The sequence below is a fragment of the Cucurbita maxima genome, unplaced genomic scaffold, assembly GCF_002738345.1.
Source record: "Cucurbita maxima cultivar Rimu unplaced genomic scaffold, Cmax_1.0 Cma_Scf00031, whole genome shotgun sequence".
NCBI classification, from domain to species: Eukaryota; Viridiplantae; Streptophyta; class Magnoliopsida; order Cucurbitales; family Cucurbitaceae; genus Cucurbita; species Cucurbita maxima.
In genome coordinates, this window is record NW_019272047.1 from 2,130,094 (window position 1) to 2,146,994 (window position 16,901).

Genomic DNA, 16,901 nt, shown 5'->3' on the forward strand with positions numbered 1-16,901 from the left:
AGTATCCCAAATTGTAAATCTACTCTTTGAGAGAGTTGTGGTGTGTTATTATCAAACTCAAATACTTGTATCGGTTTGATCCTGCGTCGTTGAAAGGATTGAGTTTGCTCTTGAACTCGTAAAAAGAGCGGTGTACCGGTTTGGCTCTGATCCGTGGAAAGAGTCGGAAAAGTTTTTTATTCAAATTCCCAAGAGGCGCTTGGGGAGTGGAGTAGGTCGAGTTTGACCGAACCACTATAAAACTACGGTGTCATTTTCTCTAACTCTTTCCTATTTAATTTCAAGATTATTATTATGTTTATTGCATGTTTTACTTGATTATTGTTTTGACTTGAATTATTTTGTTTTAGTAATTATCATCTTCTACTTATTTGTAAAAAGTTTTATCATTAGAAAAATTAATCAAGTTTAAACACTTTTATCGTTAAAACCCTATTCACCCCCCCTCTAGGGTTGCCATACCGATCCAACATTGTCAACAACAAGACTCAACCTTCGCAAGCTTAGCCCAATAGATATCTATTTGTTCCTTGTTCACAATTTGTCAACAATAGGACTCAACCTTCGTAGGCTTTAGCCCAACTGATCAACAGGACTCAACCTTCGCAGGCTTAGCCCAATAGATTTTGAGTTTGTCTCCTTAACTACTCGAACATATTGACACCCCTTATATATAAGGAATGATTCCTTCCTTGTTCAACCGATGTGAGATTTCACAATAAAGCATTCGAACCTATGCAGGCATAGCCCAACAAATTTCGAGTCTGTCTCCTTAACCAGACTGATATATTGACGCCCCTTACATAAGGAATGATTTGTTCCTTGTTCAACCGATGTGTGATTTCATAATAAAGCTACAACGTTCGTTGATTCGAACCTAAGCAGGCATAGCCCAACAAATTTCATGTCTATTCGAACCTAAGCAGGCATAGCCCAACAAATTTCATGTCTATCTCCTTAACCACTCGAACATACTGACACCCCTTATATAAGGAATGATTCGTTCCGTAATCAACCGATGTGGGATCTAACAAATGTGGGATTTCCTGTATAGGCAAACCCCAACAGATTTCAAGTCTACACACAGTGACACAACATGATTCAAACCTGTGTGGGCAAAACTCAATAGATTTCTAGTTTGTCTTCTTAACTACTCATACATATTGACACCCCTTATATAAGGAAAGATTCATTCTCTATCCCACCTATGTGGGATCTCACAATAAAGCTAAAAAGTAGTCAATAGCAGAATTCTCCCTTAACCTCACAGACATACTTATATAAGGAATTATTTGTTCCAACCAATGTGAGCAAAATTCCTCCTTAACCATTCAAACATTCTTATATAAGGAATGATTCGTTTCCTGTCCAACCGATGTGGGATTTCACAATAAAGCTCAAAAGTGGGATTTCATAGGAATCAATAACACAATAGTAATTTCATGAAAGAATCAAGAGAAGAAAGAAAAGAAAAGACAGCTTATAAATGGTGATTATCGAAAGCAACAACTAGATGTTCTTTAGTCTTTTGGCTTAGCTACCGTTGGTTATTCTTTTTCAAGTGATAAACTAATAGGAGAGTAAGTAAGCCCCAAGAATCCCAACTTCTCAACCGAAGATGGGTTACAATCTCTAAGGCAAAGAGGCTCTTTAGAGACTTTTCTAAGGAAGTTGTAGATTAAACACTCTTGACAATAAGTTAATTAACATCCAAATTCTTGAAGTGTTTAATGTCGTAGCATTGTCTTTGGAACTTTATGATGAGTTAGCTTATGTCTCTTTGATGAAAGACCCTTAGTAAGTTCTCCCTATGTTGTACACGATGAAGTCATAAGAAAAAGGGAAAATCATTGGTGTTATATATACAAAAGGTCTTTCATTCTTGTATTTGCGTAGCCTTACTTTGTGTCATTTACTTTAAGTTATGACTAGGTTTGTGACTACCAAGCAATATGTGAGGAACATGACATGAGGTTAAATTGATGAGATTCCAATAAGTGAGTTAGAATAGAAGGGACGGAGGAAGACAAGGTAGTTGTAACATCCAAATAAGTTAAGGCACTCGGAGAAAAAAAGAGAGATCCAAAAGAAGAATTAAGAGATCCAACGATGGTTCAAAGGTCCCAAGAAGATATTTTCAACACTGTACTAAAGTTTCATAAGGATAAAAAAAAAAAAAAAAATTTCAAATTGTTTAAGAAACTTTTTGAATTTTTAATATTTCATGAACGAAGGAATTGAATTTTTTTTTTTTTTTTTTTTTTTTTTTTTTTTTTTTTTTTTTTTTTTTTTTTTTTTTTTTTTTTTTTTTTTTTTTTAATGGAGGAAGAACTTCATTTTAAAAGGGAAAAAATTACTGAGAGGGGTAAAAAAAATATAAGAAAAAGTTGGGAGATTTAGAATAAAATGTTAAAAAATAAAAAAAATAGTAAAATGCTATGAAGTTAAGATAATTATGAAAATGATCCTAACATATTCGATTTTAGAATTGACAAGCGGCACAAAATCGCTCATATCATAAGATCTAACCATTGGATTGAGTTGAAATTTAAATATGTTCCAGAAGACTCGAGGTTCCTTAGATCCAACACTAATATTTAAAATAAAGATAGGTAGCACCGCGTTTTAGTAGATATTTCTAACAGAAAGTTCAGAAACTTGAATTAAAATTTAGTACGACTCTAGAATGATCAAAGACATTGCAAGCTTCATCTATAAACAAAAAGTTGTGGGCAATATTTTGGGACAAGAATGGAGTGACGAGAGTTCCTAGAACTCGAGATTAAGACTCTTATTATTTTTTTTTTTTAATTTTCTTCTCGAATTTCTTCTAAATTCGAGGGCTATGATACACTATTTTCTCTCAAACCAATTTGTACCTCTTCTAAATGAGTTTTTTAACAAGTTTCAGGAAGGATTTTGGAATTAAAAGTGGTTAGACTAGATATGTAATGAGAGTCTACAAATAGATTGCTTACGGGTTATATTTATATACTTATCCTTTCGACAATTTTTTTTCGAGGTGTATGATGTTGTTGGATGGGACGAGAAGTACTTGAGAGCTAAGTAGCCACAGAAGGGTGTTGACCCAAGGCATGTCATGTCCATTTATTTTTGTCTTTTATATCATATACATCTTTTGTATCTCGGTCCTGTTCCTTCTTTTAGAAACAAATTGGACACATGTACATGTATATGTTTTTACATTAATTTTCGTTATATTATTGAATGTTTTAAAATCGCGCAAAATTTTATGGTAGTTTTCTATCCAATTCTCATGAATTCATGTTGCATTGCATAGTTCATTAATCATGTCATGTTAAGCCTTTACTTATTAGCCTATTAGAGAAACTAGAGTAGATTGAACGGGTAGCATACCGATTATTTTACCCTCAGTCCCCTCAAGAGTTCATGATGTGTTCCATGTTGCACAAGTATATAACAAACAATACACACGTGATTGACTACGAGCTGCTCCGGTTGGAGGAAAGATTAATCTATGTGGAGAAATGTCACAACCCTTTTTAAGCTTCGAAACTTTCCGAATTTTATTTCAATAAGCTCCCACAAGCTTTGACCTTGTGTTTTAGTCATATCGAGGAAGACTTTATGGAGGAGATTCATCCATTAGAGGAGTGGAGCAAGTAGATTAAAGCCCCTCCAAAACTTTCTCTATATTTCTTGATGGTATGTTTGTTTAACCTTTAGTTTTGTTTAATTCTAAATAAAATCAAAGCTCATTCCAATGCTTTCACTACATGAGTAAAATGTCCATTCCTTTTTATTGGTGTTTCAAACCTAAGTGTTAAGAATGAGAAATAGAGGTGGGATAAAAAATATGATCTTCATTAATGTTTACAAAGTTTAAATAGGATACAAACTATTAACTAATACCTAAAAATGAGGAAAAATATATAACTAACTAAATCGGGTAAATAACATTAAATATTCTGCTAATCAAATAGTAAGATAAAATATACAACTAGAAACTTCAAAAATAAAGAAAAAAATATTAACAGATTTAGAATATGTAAGATATACTCATAACTAATTATTAAAATATATTCTCCAAATCATATCTTAATAGTAAGAGAATATTGGAGAACCTTCTAGCACAATAAGAAAAATGAAAAGTGAAATAAAAAAATGGAAGATAAGAAAAATTTAGAATCTCACGAGTTGACTTGAATGAAAAAAAAATAAGTGAAAATTATGAACAATTTTATCACTAACAGTTAAGTGATAAGTCCACCACAAGCAACTAAGTTTTTCTATAGTAATTGTTAGGATTGCACAACAATGCACACACGGGATCTAGATTAACACGAAGGATAGAAGAGAGAAAATGCATGAGAAATACTAGCTAAAAGTTTATTGATGACTTTAGTTATGTACAGTAAGAGATAATACAGAGAATACAAAAAGTACATTTTTAAATCACTGCCTAAAGAATATATATATATATGGTTCAGTTTACTATGTATGACTTTATCCAACATAACAATATATTATATATATAACTATCTCTCATATATATCTTTACAAGTTTTCTATTATAAATAATTTATTTTCCATATATAACTTTACTAAGTATAACAATTGGATAAGTTATAAATAGGCATCAGGCTCTATAACCTAACAATTCTCCGACTTTGAGACTGATGTAGTCAACAAAGAATTTCATTCTCAAATGACCATCAATATCTTCACTGCACTATGCACTATACCAACTGAGACTTCGCATAACCTCATTTTTTCAACATCAACACATTTTGTCAACATGTTTGCTGGATTCTTTGCACCCTTTATCTTCTCCAAACACATCACCATCTTCCACTAACCTGCGAGTGAAATGGTATCGTCTTCTAATGTGTTTCGTCTTTGATAGACTGGGTTCTTCACTAACTGTATTACACTCTGACTATCTACATGAAGAATCTTCTCATGCTGCTTCTTGCCTAATTCTTTACATAGTCTGTCATCAATATCATTTTCTTTCTAGTTTTAGCTATTGCCACGTACAGAGCCTCAGTAGATGAAGGAGCAACACAATTCTGAAGCCTAGACATCCAACTCATTTCCTCATCCATGGCTTGCTTTAACTTGGTTGTATCCTTCAACTGTAGGGCATCACTAAAGGGCTCTGGTTCCTCTTCATCAATCAACAACATATAGTGTAATGAAGGTACATACCTATCTAATACTCTGATAGTTCTGGTTGATCCTCTCAACACCTGCTTAGGTGTCACTTGCTCCACCTCTGGAACCTCAACAACAGTCTTAGAAATTTCTCGAGTATCTACTACAACATCACTATGTGAATTGTTCTGTAGCTCAACTTCAACTCCCACTTGTTTTGTTGTCCTATAACCCTTCTTGTCTTTATCCCTGTAAATGACATTTTCGTCAAAAGTCATGTTATAGTGGCTCAATTTATTTATTTTTTTTTTGTTCTTGATGTCCAAAAACTTATACCCAAACATATTAAAATCATAGCCTATGAAGGAGCACTTCATAGCCTTAGCATCAAGCTTGTAACTTTCTTTAGCATCAAGCTTGTAACTCTCTTAGCACCAAGCTTGTAACTCTCCTTTCTTATCCATACATCTTTTGGCCAATTTGAACAGCAAGGGTATTGACGACTCTCTATTTATCAAGTAGGCTATTGTATTTACAACATCAACTCAGAATGTCTTTGACAATCTAGAATGAATCCTCGCACTCCTTGGCTGCTAATTCAATGTTTTGTTCATTCTTTCACCAACACCATATTGTCTTGCTGTACTTAGGAACTATCCTCATTAATCTAATTCCATCATCAACACAAAATGCTTTGGATTTTTGACTTTTCGTATTGTTCTTCATTGTCATTCTTTAGGCATTTGATCTTCAAGCCAGTCTGATTTTCAACTTAAGCTTTCCCATTCTTAAAGGTGGCAAACACATCTAAACGAATCTAACTTTTGTTTTAGGAAATAATTAGGAGCTGTGCTATCCAATTGACCTGTGCAGGCATAGCCCAACAGATTTCAAGCCTGTCTCATTAACCACTCGAACATATTAACACCCCTTATATAAGAAATGATTCATTCCCCCTTAACCACTCGGGCATATTGACACCACTTACCCTTAACCACTCGAACATATTGACTGGATTTGAACCTACGCATCATTCCCCCTTAACCACTCGAACATATTAACACCACTTATGTAAGGAATGATTCGTTCCTCCTTAACGACTCGGACATATTAACACCCCTTATATAAAGAATGATTCGTTCTCCCTTAACCACTCGGACATATTAACACCCCTTACCCTTAACCACTCGAACATATTTACCGGAACCTGCACAGGCATAGCCCAATAGATTTCAAGTCTGTCTCCTTAACTACTCGGACATGTTGGGACATATTGACAACCTTATATAAAAATAGATTCGTTCCTTGTTCAACCAATGTGTGATTTCACAATAAAGTTAAAAATTCGTCAATAGTAGTATTCGAATCTACGCATGCATAGCATTTCAAGTGTCTCCTTAACCACTTAAACATATTGACACCCCTTAGGTAAAGAATGATTCTTTCCTTATTCAGCCGATGTGTGATTTCACAATAAAACTAAAAATTCGTTAAACTTCAGTTTCTTCTCAGATTTCATTAAACATCAGTTTCACATATTCTCGGGAACTGCTGAATCTTCAATTTCTCTTTTGCGTATACTTTTGCTGAGAACTACTTCTTGAATTTCTTCATCAAACTTCACTTTCTCAGATTCTCGGGTACTACTAAAAACTACTTCTTAGATTTCTTCATCAAACCAGATTCTCGGGTACTACTGATTGTAGCAACAACAGTATCACACTTCCACTTATATAAGTATTATGTAGAATGTGGGATTTCATAATAAAGCTAAAAATTACGAGTTTGTCTCCTTATTCATCTGATGTGTGTTTTCACAATAAAGCTAAAAATACGACAATAGCAGGATTCAAACCTATGCAGGCATAGCCTAACAAATTTCAAGACGGTCTCCTTAACCACTCGAACATATCGACACCCCAAACTTCAGTTTCTCAGATTCTCGAGTTCTACTGATTGTGGCAACAACAGTATCCCACTTCTACTTATATAAGTATTATGAAGGATGTGGAATTTCATAATAACCACTCGGACATATTGACACCCTAAACTTTAATTTCTCATATTTTCGAGTACTATTGTTTGTGGCAACAATAGTATCTCACTTTTATGTAGGATGTGGGATTTCATTATAAAGCTAAAAATTGCATAGCAAAATTTCGAGTTTGTCTCTTTAACAATTCAGACATATTTTGACACCCTTATATAAAGAATGATTCGTTCCTTGTTCAATCGATTTGAACCTACGCAGGCATAGCTCAATAGATTTCAAGTCTGTCTCCTTAACAACTCAAACATATTGACACCCCAAACTTTAGTTTCTCAGATTCTCGAGTACTACTGATTGTGGCAACAGCAGTATCCCACATCCACTTATACAAGTAATATGTAGAATGTTGGATTTCATAATAAGGCTAAAAATTGCATAGTCAAATTTCTTCGAAAACATATTTATTCTGACTCAGAGGGAGAAATGCATTGGAGTACTGATGTGTACCATGCACCCGAATTTACATATAGTAATGTCCATCTCTTACCAAAAACAAGTCATTTATGGATATTATCAGGAGGTTCGTGCGGATGCAGTGCAATCCCTTTTTCACTCTACAAAGATCAAGATCAAATTAACGTTCATTCTCTTTCTGTCGAAAGAAGATATATTTCTAGCCTTTCAGTAAATAATGATAAAGTGAGACAAAAATTTTATGGTCCGGATCTCTCTGGTAAAAACGAAAGCGGAATTCCTGATTATTCAGAACTTAATCCAATCCTGACTTTGTCTCCTCAACCACTCGAACATATTTGACACCCTTATGTAAAGAATGATTCGTTCCTTGTTCAATCGATTTGAACCTACGCAGGCATAGTCTGTCTCCTTAACCACTCTGACATATTGACACCCCAAATTTTAGTTTCTCAGATTCTCGAGTACTATTATTGTGGCAACAACAGTATCCCACATCCACTTATATAAGTATTATGTAGGATGTAGGATTTCATAATAAAGCCAAAAATTGCATAACCAAATTTTGAGTTTGTCTCCTCAACCATTCAGACATATTTTGACACCCTTATATAAAGAATCATTCATTCCTTGTTCAATCGATGTGTATTTTCACAATAAAGCTAAAAATACATCAATCCCACATCCACTTATATAAGTATTATGTAGGACGTTCCTTGTTCACGATTGTGTTTTCATAATAAAGCCAAAACTACGTAAGGCATAACCCAATAGATTTTGAGTCTATCTCCTTAACCACTCGGACATATTGACACATCAAACTTGGTTTCTCAGATTTTCAAGTACTATTGATTATGGCATCATATTGGCACCCTTATATAAAGAATGATTTGTCCCTTGTTCAGGATTCGAACCTACACAAGCATAGAGAGCCCAACAGGTTTCGAGTCTGTCTCCTTAACCACTCGGACATATCGACACCCTAAACTTTAATTTCTCAGATTCTCGAGTACGATTGTGGCAACAACAGTATCCCACTTCCACTTATATAAGTATTATGTAGGACGTGAGATTTCATAATAAAGCTAAAAATTACACCCTTACCACTCGTTCATATTGACTCCTAAAAACTTTAGTTTCTCCAATTCTCGAGTACTACTGATTGTGGCAACAACAGTATCCCACATCCACTTATATAAGTATTATACAGGATGTGAGATTTCATAATAAAGCTAAAAATTGCATAGCCAAATTTCGAGTTTGTGTCCTCGACCATTCGGACATATTGACATCCTTATATAAAACCAATGTGGCATAGCCCAATAGATTTCGAGTCTGTCTCCTTAACCACTCAAACACACCCCAAACTTTAGTTTCTCAGATTCTCGAGTACTACTTATTGTGGCAACAACAGTATCCCACTTCCACTTATATAAGTATTATGTAGGACGTGGGATTTCATAATAAAGCTAAAAATTGCATAGCCAAAAATACGTCAATAGTAGGATTCGAACCTACGCAGGCATAGCCCAATAGATTTCGAGTCTATCTCCTTAACCACTCGGACATATTGACACATCAAACTTGGTATTCTCTAGTACTACTGATTATGGCATCATATTGACACCCTTATATAAAGAATGATTTGTCCCTTGTTCAATTAATGTGTGTCAATAGCAGGATTCGAACCTACACAAGCATAGAGAGCCCAACAGGTTTCAAGTCTCTCTCCTTAGCCACTCGGACATATCGACACCCTAAACTTTAGTTTCTCAGATTCTCGAGTACGATTGTGGCAACAACAGTATCCCACTTCCACTTATATAAGTATTATGTAGGACGTGGGATTTCATAATAAAGCTAAAAATTGCATAGCCAAAAATACGTCAATAGTAGGATTCGAACCTACGCAGGCATAGCCCAATAGATTTCGAGTCTATCTCCTTAATCACTCGGACATATTGACACATCAAACTTGGTATTCTCTAGTACTACTGATTATGGCATCATATTGACACCCTTATATAAAGAATGATTTGTCCCTTGTTCAATTAATGTGTGTCAATAGCAGGATTCGAACCTACACAAGCATAGAGAGCCCAACAGGTTTCAAGTCTATCTCCTTAGCCACTCGGACATATCGACACCCTAAACTTTAGTTTCTCAGATTCTCGATTTCAAGTCTATCTCCTTAGCCACTCGGACATATCGACACCCTAAACTTTAGTTTCTCAGATTCTCGAGTACGATTGTGGCAAAAACAGTATCCCACTTCCACTTATATAAGTATTATGTAGGACGCGGGATTTCATAATAAAGCTAAAAGTTGCATAGCCGAAAATACGTCAATAGTAGGATTCGAACCGACGCAGGCATAGCCCAATAGATTTCGAGTCTATCTCCTTAACCACTCGGACATATTGACACAACAAACTTGGTTTCTCAGATTCTCAACTACTACTGATTATGGGATCAATCCTTATATAAAGAATGATTTGTCCCTTGTTCAATTAATGTGTGTCGATAGCAGGATTCGAACCTACACAAGCATAGAGAGCCCAACAGGTTTCGAGTTTATCTCCTTAGCCACTCGGACATAACGACACCCTAAACTTTAGTTTCTCAGATTCTCGAGTACGATTGTGGCAACAACAGTATCCCACTTCCACTTATATAAGTATTATGTAGGACGTGGGATTTCATAATAAAGCTAAAAATTGCATAGCCAAAAATACATCAATAGTAGGATTCGAACCTACGCAGGCATAGCCCAATAGATTTCGAGTCTATCTCCTTAACTACTCGGACATATTGACACATCAAACTTGGTATTCTTTAGTACTACTGATTATGGCATCATATTGACACCCTTATATAAAGAATGATTTGTCCCTTGTTCAATTAATGTGTGTCAATAGCAGGATTCGAACCTACACAAGCATAGAGAGCCCAACAGGTTTCAAGTCTATCTCCTTAGCCACTCGGACATATCGACACCCTAAACTTTAGTTTCTCAGATTCTCGAGTACGATTGTGGCAACAACAGTATCCCACTTCCACTTTTATAAGTATTATGTAGGACGTGAGATTTCATAATAAAGCTAAAAATTACACCCTTACCACTCGTTCATATTGACTCCTAAAAACTTTAGTTTCTCAAATTCTCGAGTACTACTGATTGTGGCAAGAACAGTATCCCACATATCCCACTTCCACTTATATAAGTATTATGTAGGACGTGAGATTTCATAATAAAGCTAAAAATTACACCCTTACCACTCGTTCATATTGACTCCTAAAAACTTTAGTTTCTCAAATTCTCGAGTACTACTGATTGTGGCAAGAACAGTATCCCACTTCCACTTTTATAAGTATTATGTAGGACGTGAGATTTCATAATAAAGCTAAAAATTACACCCTTACCACTCGTTCATATTGACTCCTAAAAACTTTAGTTTCTCAAATTCTCGAGTACTACTGATTGTGGCAACAACAGTATCCCACTTCCACTTTTATAAGTATTATGTAGGACGTGAGATTTCATAATAAAGCTAAAAATTACACCCTTACCACTCGTTCATATTGACTCCTAAAAACTTTAGTTTCTCAAATTCTCGAGTACTACTGATTGTGGCAACAACAGTATCCCACATCCACTTATATATGTATTATACAGGATGTGAGATTTCATAATAAAGCTAAAAATTGCATAGCCAAATTTCGAGTTTCTGTCCTCGACAATTCGGACATATTGACACCCTTATATAAAGAATGATTCGTTCCTTGTTCAACCAATGTGGCATAGCCCAATAGATTTCGAGTCTGTCTCCTTAACCACTCAAACATATTGACACCCCAAACTTTAGTTTCTCAGATTCTCGAGTACTGATTGTGTCAACAACAGTATCCCACATCAACTTGTATAAGTATTATGTAGGATGTGGGATTTCATAATAAAGCTAAAAATTGCATAGCCGAAAATACGTCAATAGTAGGATTCGAACCTACGCAGGCATAGCCCAATAGATTTCAAGTCTATCTCCTTAACCACTCGGACATATTGACACAACAAACTTGGTTTCTCAGATTCTCAACTACTACTGATTATGGGATCAATCCTTATATAAAGAATGATTTGTCCCTTGTTCAATTAATGTGTGTCGATAGCAGGATTCGAACCTACACAAGCATAGAGAGCCCAACAGGTTTCGAGTTTATCTCCTTAGCCACTCGGACATAACGACACCCTAAACTTTAGTTTCTCAGATTCTCGAGTACGATTGTGGCAACACCAGTATCCCACTTCCACTTATATAAGTATTATGTAGGACGTGGGATTTCATAATAAAGCTAAAAATTGCATAGCCAAAAATACATCAATAGTAGGATTCGAACCTACGCATGCATAGCCCAATAGATTTCGAGTCTATCTCCTTAACCACTCGGACATATTGACACATCAAACTTGGTATTCTCTAGTACTACTGATTATGGCATCATATTGACACCCTTATATAAAGAATGATTTGTCCCTTGTTCAATTAATGTGTGTCAATAGCAGGATTCGAACCTACACAAGCATAGAGAGCCCAACAGGTTTCAAGTCTATCTCCTTAGCCACTCGGACATATCGACACCCTAAACTTTAGTTTCTCAGATTCTCGAGTACGATTGTGGCAACAATAGTATCCCACTTCCACTTATATAAGTATTATGTAGGACGCGGGATTTCATAATAAAGCTAAAAATTGCATAGCCGAAAATACGTCAATAGTAGGATTCGAACCTACAAAGGCATAGCCCAATAGATTTCGAGTCAATCTCCTTAACCACTCGGACATATTGACACAACAAACTTGGTTTCTCAGATTCTCAACTACTACTTATTATGGGATCAATCCTTATATAAAGAATGATTTGTCCCTTGTTCAATTAATGTGTGTCGATAGCAGGATTCGAACCTACACAAGCATAGAGAGCCCAACAGGTTTTGAGTTTATCTCCTTAGCCACTCGGACATAACGACACCCTAAACTTTAGTTTCTCAGATTCTCGAGTACGATTGTGGCAACAACAGTATCCCACTTCCACTTATATAAGTATTATGTAGGACGTGGGATTTCATAATAAAGCTAAAAATTGCATAGCCAAAAATACGTCAATAGTAGGATTCGAACCTACGCAGGCATAGCCCAATAGATTTCGAGTCTATCTCCTTAACCACTCGGACATATTGACACATCAAACCTTGTATTCTCTAGTACTACTGATTATGGCATCATATTGACACCCTTATATAAAGAATGATTTGTCCCTTGTTCAATTAATGTGTGTCAATAGCAGGATTCGAACCTACACAAGCATAGAGAGCCCAACAGGTTTCAAGTCTATCTCCTTAGCCACTCGGACATATCGACACCCTAAACTTTAGTTTCTCAGATTCTCGAGTACGATTGTGGCAACAACAGTATCCCACTTCCACTTATATAAGTATTATGTAGGACGCGGGATTTCATAATAAAGCTAAAAATTGCATAGCCAAAAATACGTCAATAGTAGGATTCGAACCTACGCAGGCATAGCCCAATAGATTTCAAGTCTATCTCCTTAACCACTCGGACATATTGACACAACAAACTTGGTTTCTCAGATTCTCAACTACTACTGATTATGGGATCAATCCTTATATAAAGAATGATTTGTCCCTTGTTCAATTAATGTGTGTCGATAGCAGGATTCGAACCTACACAAGCATAGAGAGCCCAACAGGTTTCGAGTTTATCTCCTTAGCCACTCGGACATAACGACACCCTAAACTTTAGTTTCTCAGATTCTCGAGTACGATTGTGGCAACAACAGTATCCCACTTCCACTTATATAAGTATTATGTAGGACGCGGGATTTCATAATAAAGCTAAAAATTGCATAGCCGAAAATACGTCAATAGTAGGATTCGAACCTACGCAGGCATAGCCCAATAGATTTCGAGTCTATCTCCTTAACCACTCGGACATATTGACACATCAAACTTGGTATTCTCTAGTACTACTGATTATGGCATCATATTGACACCCTTATATAAAGAATGATTTGTCCCTTGTTCAATTAATGTGTGTCAATAGGAGGATTCGAACCTACACAAGCATAGAGAGCCCAACAGGTTTCAAGTCTATCTCCTTAGCCACTCGGACATATCGACACCCTAAACTTTAGTTTCTCAGATTCTCGAGTACGATTGTGGCAACAACAGTATCCCACTTCCACTTTTATAAGTATTATGTAGGACGTGAGATTTCATAATAAAGCTAAAAATTACACCCTTACCACTCGTTCATATTGACTCCTAAAAACTTTAGTTTCTCAAATTCTCGAGTACTACTGATTGTGGCAACAACAGTATCCCACATATCCCACTTCCACTTATATAAGTATTATGTAGGACGTGAGATTTCATAATAAAGCTAAAAATTACACCCTTACCACTCGTTCATATTGACTCCTAAAAACTTTAGTTTCTCAAATTCTCGAGTACTACTGATTGTGGCAACAACAGTATCCCACATCCACTTATATAAGTATTATACAGGATGTGAGATTTCATAATAAAGCTAAAAATTACATAGCCAAATTTCGAGTTTCTGTCCTCGACCATTCGGACATATTGACACCCTTATATAAAGAATGATTCGTTCCTTGTTCAACCAATGTGGCATAGCCCAATAGATTTCGAGTCTGTCTCCTTAACCACTCAATTATATTGACACCCCAAACTTTAGTTTCTCAGATTCTCGAGTACTGATTGTGTCAACAACAGTATCCCACATCAACTTGTATAAGTATTATGTAGGATGTGGGATTTCATAATAAAGCTAAAAATTGCATAGCCGAAAATACGTCAATAGTAGGATTCGAACCTACGCAGGCATAGCCCAATAGATTTCGAGTCTATCTCCTTAACCACTCGGACATATTGACACATCAAACTTGGTATTCTCTAGTACTACTGATTATGGCATCATATTGACACCCTTATATAAAGAATGATTCGTTCCTTGTTCAACCAATGTGGCATAGCCCAATAGATTTCGAGTCTATCTCCTTAACCACTCGGACATATTGACACATCAAACTTGGTATTCTCTAGTACTACTGATTATGGCATCATATTGACACCCTTATATAAAGAATGATTCGTTCCTTGTTCAACCAATGTGGCATAGCCCAATAGATTTCGAGTCTATCTCCTTAACCACTCGGACATATTGACACATCAAACTTGGTATTCTCTAGTACTACTGATTATGGCATCATATTGACACCCTTATATAAAGAATGATTTGTCCCTTGTTCAATTAATGTGTGTCAATAGGAGGATTCGAACCTACACAAGCATAGAGAGCCCAACAGGTTTCAAGTCTATTTCCTTAGCCACTCGGACATATCGACACCCTAAACTTTAGTTTCTCAGATTCTCGAGTACGATTGTGGCAACAACAGTATCCCACTTCCACTTATATAAGTATTATGTAGGACGCGGGATTTCATAATAAAGCTAAAAATTGCATAGCCGAAAATACGTCAATAGTAGGATTCGAACCTACGCAGGCATAGCCCAATAGATTTCGAGTCTATCTCCTTAACCACTCGGACATATTGACACAACAAACTTGGTTTCTCAGATTCTCAACTACTACTGATTATGGGATCAATCCTTATATAAAGAATGATTTGTCCCTTGTTCAATTAATGTGTGTCGATAGCAGGATTCGAACCTACACAAGCATAGAGAGCCCAACAGGTTTCGAGTTTATCTCCTTAGCCACTCGGACATAACGACACCCTAAACTTTAGTTTCTCAGATTCTCGAGTACGATTGTGGCAACAAGCCACTCGGACATAACGACACCCTAAACTTTAGTTTCTCAGATTCTCGAGTACGATTGTGGCAACAACAGTATCCCACTTCCACTTATATAAGTCTTTAGTTTCTCAGATTCTCGAGTACGATTGTGGCAACAACAGTATCCCACTTCCACTTATATAAGTGTTATGTAGGACGTGGGATTTCATAATAAAGCTAAAAATTGCATAGCCAAAAATACGTCAATAGTAGGATTCGAACCTACGCAGGCATAGCCCAATAGATTTCGAGTCTATCTCCTTAACCACTCGGACATATTGACACCCTTATATAAAGAATGATTCGTTCCTTGTTCAACCAATGTGGCATAGCCCAATAGATTTCGAGTCTGTCTCCTTAACCACTCAAACATATTGACACCCCAAACTTTAGTTTCTCAGATTCTCGAGTACGATTGTGGCAACACCAGTATCCCACTTCCACTTATATAAGTATTATACAGGATGTGAGATTTCATAATAAAGCTAAAAATTGCATAGCCGAAAATACGTCAATAGTAGGATTCGAACCGACGCAGGCATAGCCCAAGAGATTTCGAGTCTATCTCCTTAACCACTCGGACATATTGACACCCTTATATAAAGAATGATTCGTTCCTTGTTCAACCAATGTGGCATAGCCCAATAGATTTCGAGTCTGTCTCCTTAACCACTCAAACATATTGACACCCCAAACTTTAGTTTCTCAGATTCTCGAGTACGATTGTGGCAACACCAGTATCCCACTTCCACTTATATAAGTATTATACAGGATGTGAGATTTCATAATAAAGCTAAAAATTGCATAGCCGAAAATACGTCAATAGTAGGATTCGAACCGACGCAGGCATAGCCCAAGAGATTTCGAGTCTATCTCCTTAACCACTCGGACATATTGACACCCTTATATAAAGAATGATTCGTTCCTTGTTCAACCAATGTGGCATAGCCCAATAGATTTCGAGTCTGTCTCCTTAACCACTCAAACATATTGACACCCCAAACTTTAGTTTCTCAGATTCTCGAGTACGATTGTGGCAACACCAGTATCCCACTTCCACTTATATAAGTATTATACAGGATGTGAGATTTCATAATAAAGCTAAAAATTGCATAGCCGAAAATACGTCAATAGTAGGATTCGAACCGACGCAGGCATAGCCCAAGAGATTTCGAGTCTATCTCCTTAACCACTCGGACATATTGACACCCTTATATAAAGAATGATTCGTTCCTTGTTCAACCAATGTGGCATAGCCCAATAGATTTCGAGTCTGTCTCCTTAACCACTCAAACATATTGACACCCCAAACTTTAGTTTCTCAGATTCTCGAGTACGATTGTGGCAACACCAGTATCCCACTTCCACTTATATAAGTATTATACAGGATGTGAGATT

The 16,901-nt window shown here is 36.1% G+C and overlaps 16 non-coding genes across 16 annotated transcripts; all 16 read right to left on the bottom strand.

Annotated features, from left to right (window-relative positions):
* Window positions 1–9,096: 9,096 nt before the first annotated feature.
* TRNAS-CGA lies at window positions 9,097–9,178 on the bottom strand. Its single transcript has one exon. It is a non-coding gene; the product is annotated as a tRNA-Ser (tRNA).
* Window positions 9,179–9,487: 309 nt separating this feature from the next.
* TRNAS-CGA lies at window positions 9,488–9,569 on the bottom strand. Its single transcript has one exon. It is a non-coding gene; the product is annotated as a tRNA-Ser (tRNA).
* Window positions 9,570–9,946: 377 nt separating this feature from the next.
* Window positions 9,947–10,028, bottom strand: TRNAS-CGA. The gene has a single exon. It is a non-coding gene; the product is annotated as a tRNA-Ser (tRNA).
* Window positions 10,029–10,337: 309 nt separating this feature from the next.
* Window positions 10,338–10,419, bottom strand: TRNAS-CGA. The gene has a single exon. It is a non-coding gene; the product is annotated as a tRNA-Ser (tRNA).
* Window positions 10,420–11,586: 1,167 nt separating this feature from the next.
* On the bottom strand, window positions 11,587–11,668 carry TRNAS-UGA. The gene has a single exon. It is a non-coding gene; the product is annotated as a tRNA-Ser (tRNA).
* Window positions 11,669–11,977: 309 nt separating this feature from the next.
* TRNAS-CGA lies at window positions 11,978–12,059 on the bottom strand. Its single transcript has one exon. It is a non-coding gene; the product is annotated as a tRNA-Ser (tRNA).
* A 309-nt stretch (window positions 12,060–12,368) lies between these two features.
* On the bottom strand, window positions 12,369–12,450 carry TRNAS-CGA. Its single transcript has one exon. It is a non-coding gene; the product is annotated as a tRNA-Ser (tRNA).
* A 309-nt stretch (window positions 12,451–12,759) lies between these two features.
* Window positions 12,760–12,841, bottom strand: TRNAS-CGA. Its single transcript has one exon. It is a non-coding gene; the product is annotated as a tRNA-Ser (tRNA).
* Window positions 12,842–13,150: 309 nt separating this feature from the next.
* On the bottom strand, window positions 13,151–13,232 carry TRNAS-UGA. The gene has a single exon. It is a non-coding gene; the product is annotated as a tRNA-Ser (tRNA).
* A 309-nt stretch (window positions 13,233–13,541) lies between these two features.
* Window positions 13,542–13,623, bottom strand: TRNAS-CGA. The gene has a single exon. It is a non-coding gene; the product is annotated as a tRNA-Ser (tRNA).
* An 873-nt stretch (window positions 13,624–14,496) lies between these two features.
* Window positions 14,497–14,578, bottom strand: TRNAS-CGA. The gene has a single exon. It is a non-coding gene; the product is annotated as a tRNA-Ser (tRNA).
* Window positions 14,579–15,179: 601 nt separating this feature from the next.
* TRNAS-CGA lies at window positions 15,180–15,261 on the bottom strand. The gene has a single exon. It is a non-coding gene; the product is annotated as a tRNA-Ser (tRNA).
* Window positions 15,262–15,704: 443 nt separating this feature from the next.
* On the bottom strand, window positions 15,705–15,786 carry TRNAS-CGA. Its single transcript has one exon. It is a non-coding gene; the product is annotated as a tRNA-Ser (tRNA).
* A 226-nt stretch (window positions 15,787–16,012) lies between these two features.
* TRNAS-CGA lies at window positions 16,013–16,094 on the bottom strand. Its single transcript has one exon. It is a non-coding gene; the product is annotated as a tRNA-Ser (tRNA).
* Window positions 16,095–16,320: 226 nt separating this feature from the next.
* On the bottom strand, window positions 16,321–16,402 carry TRNAS-CGA. Its single transcript has one exon. It is a non-coding gene; the product is annotated as a tRNA-Ser (tRNA).
* A 226-nt stretch (window positions 16,403–16,628) lies between these two features.
* TRNAS-CGA lies at window positions 16,629–16,710 on the bottom strand. The gene has a single exon. It is a non-coding gene; the product is annotated as a tRNA-Ser (tRNA).
* Window positions 16,711–16,901: the final 191 nt, after the last annotated feature.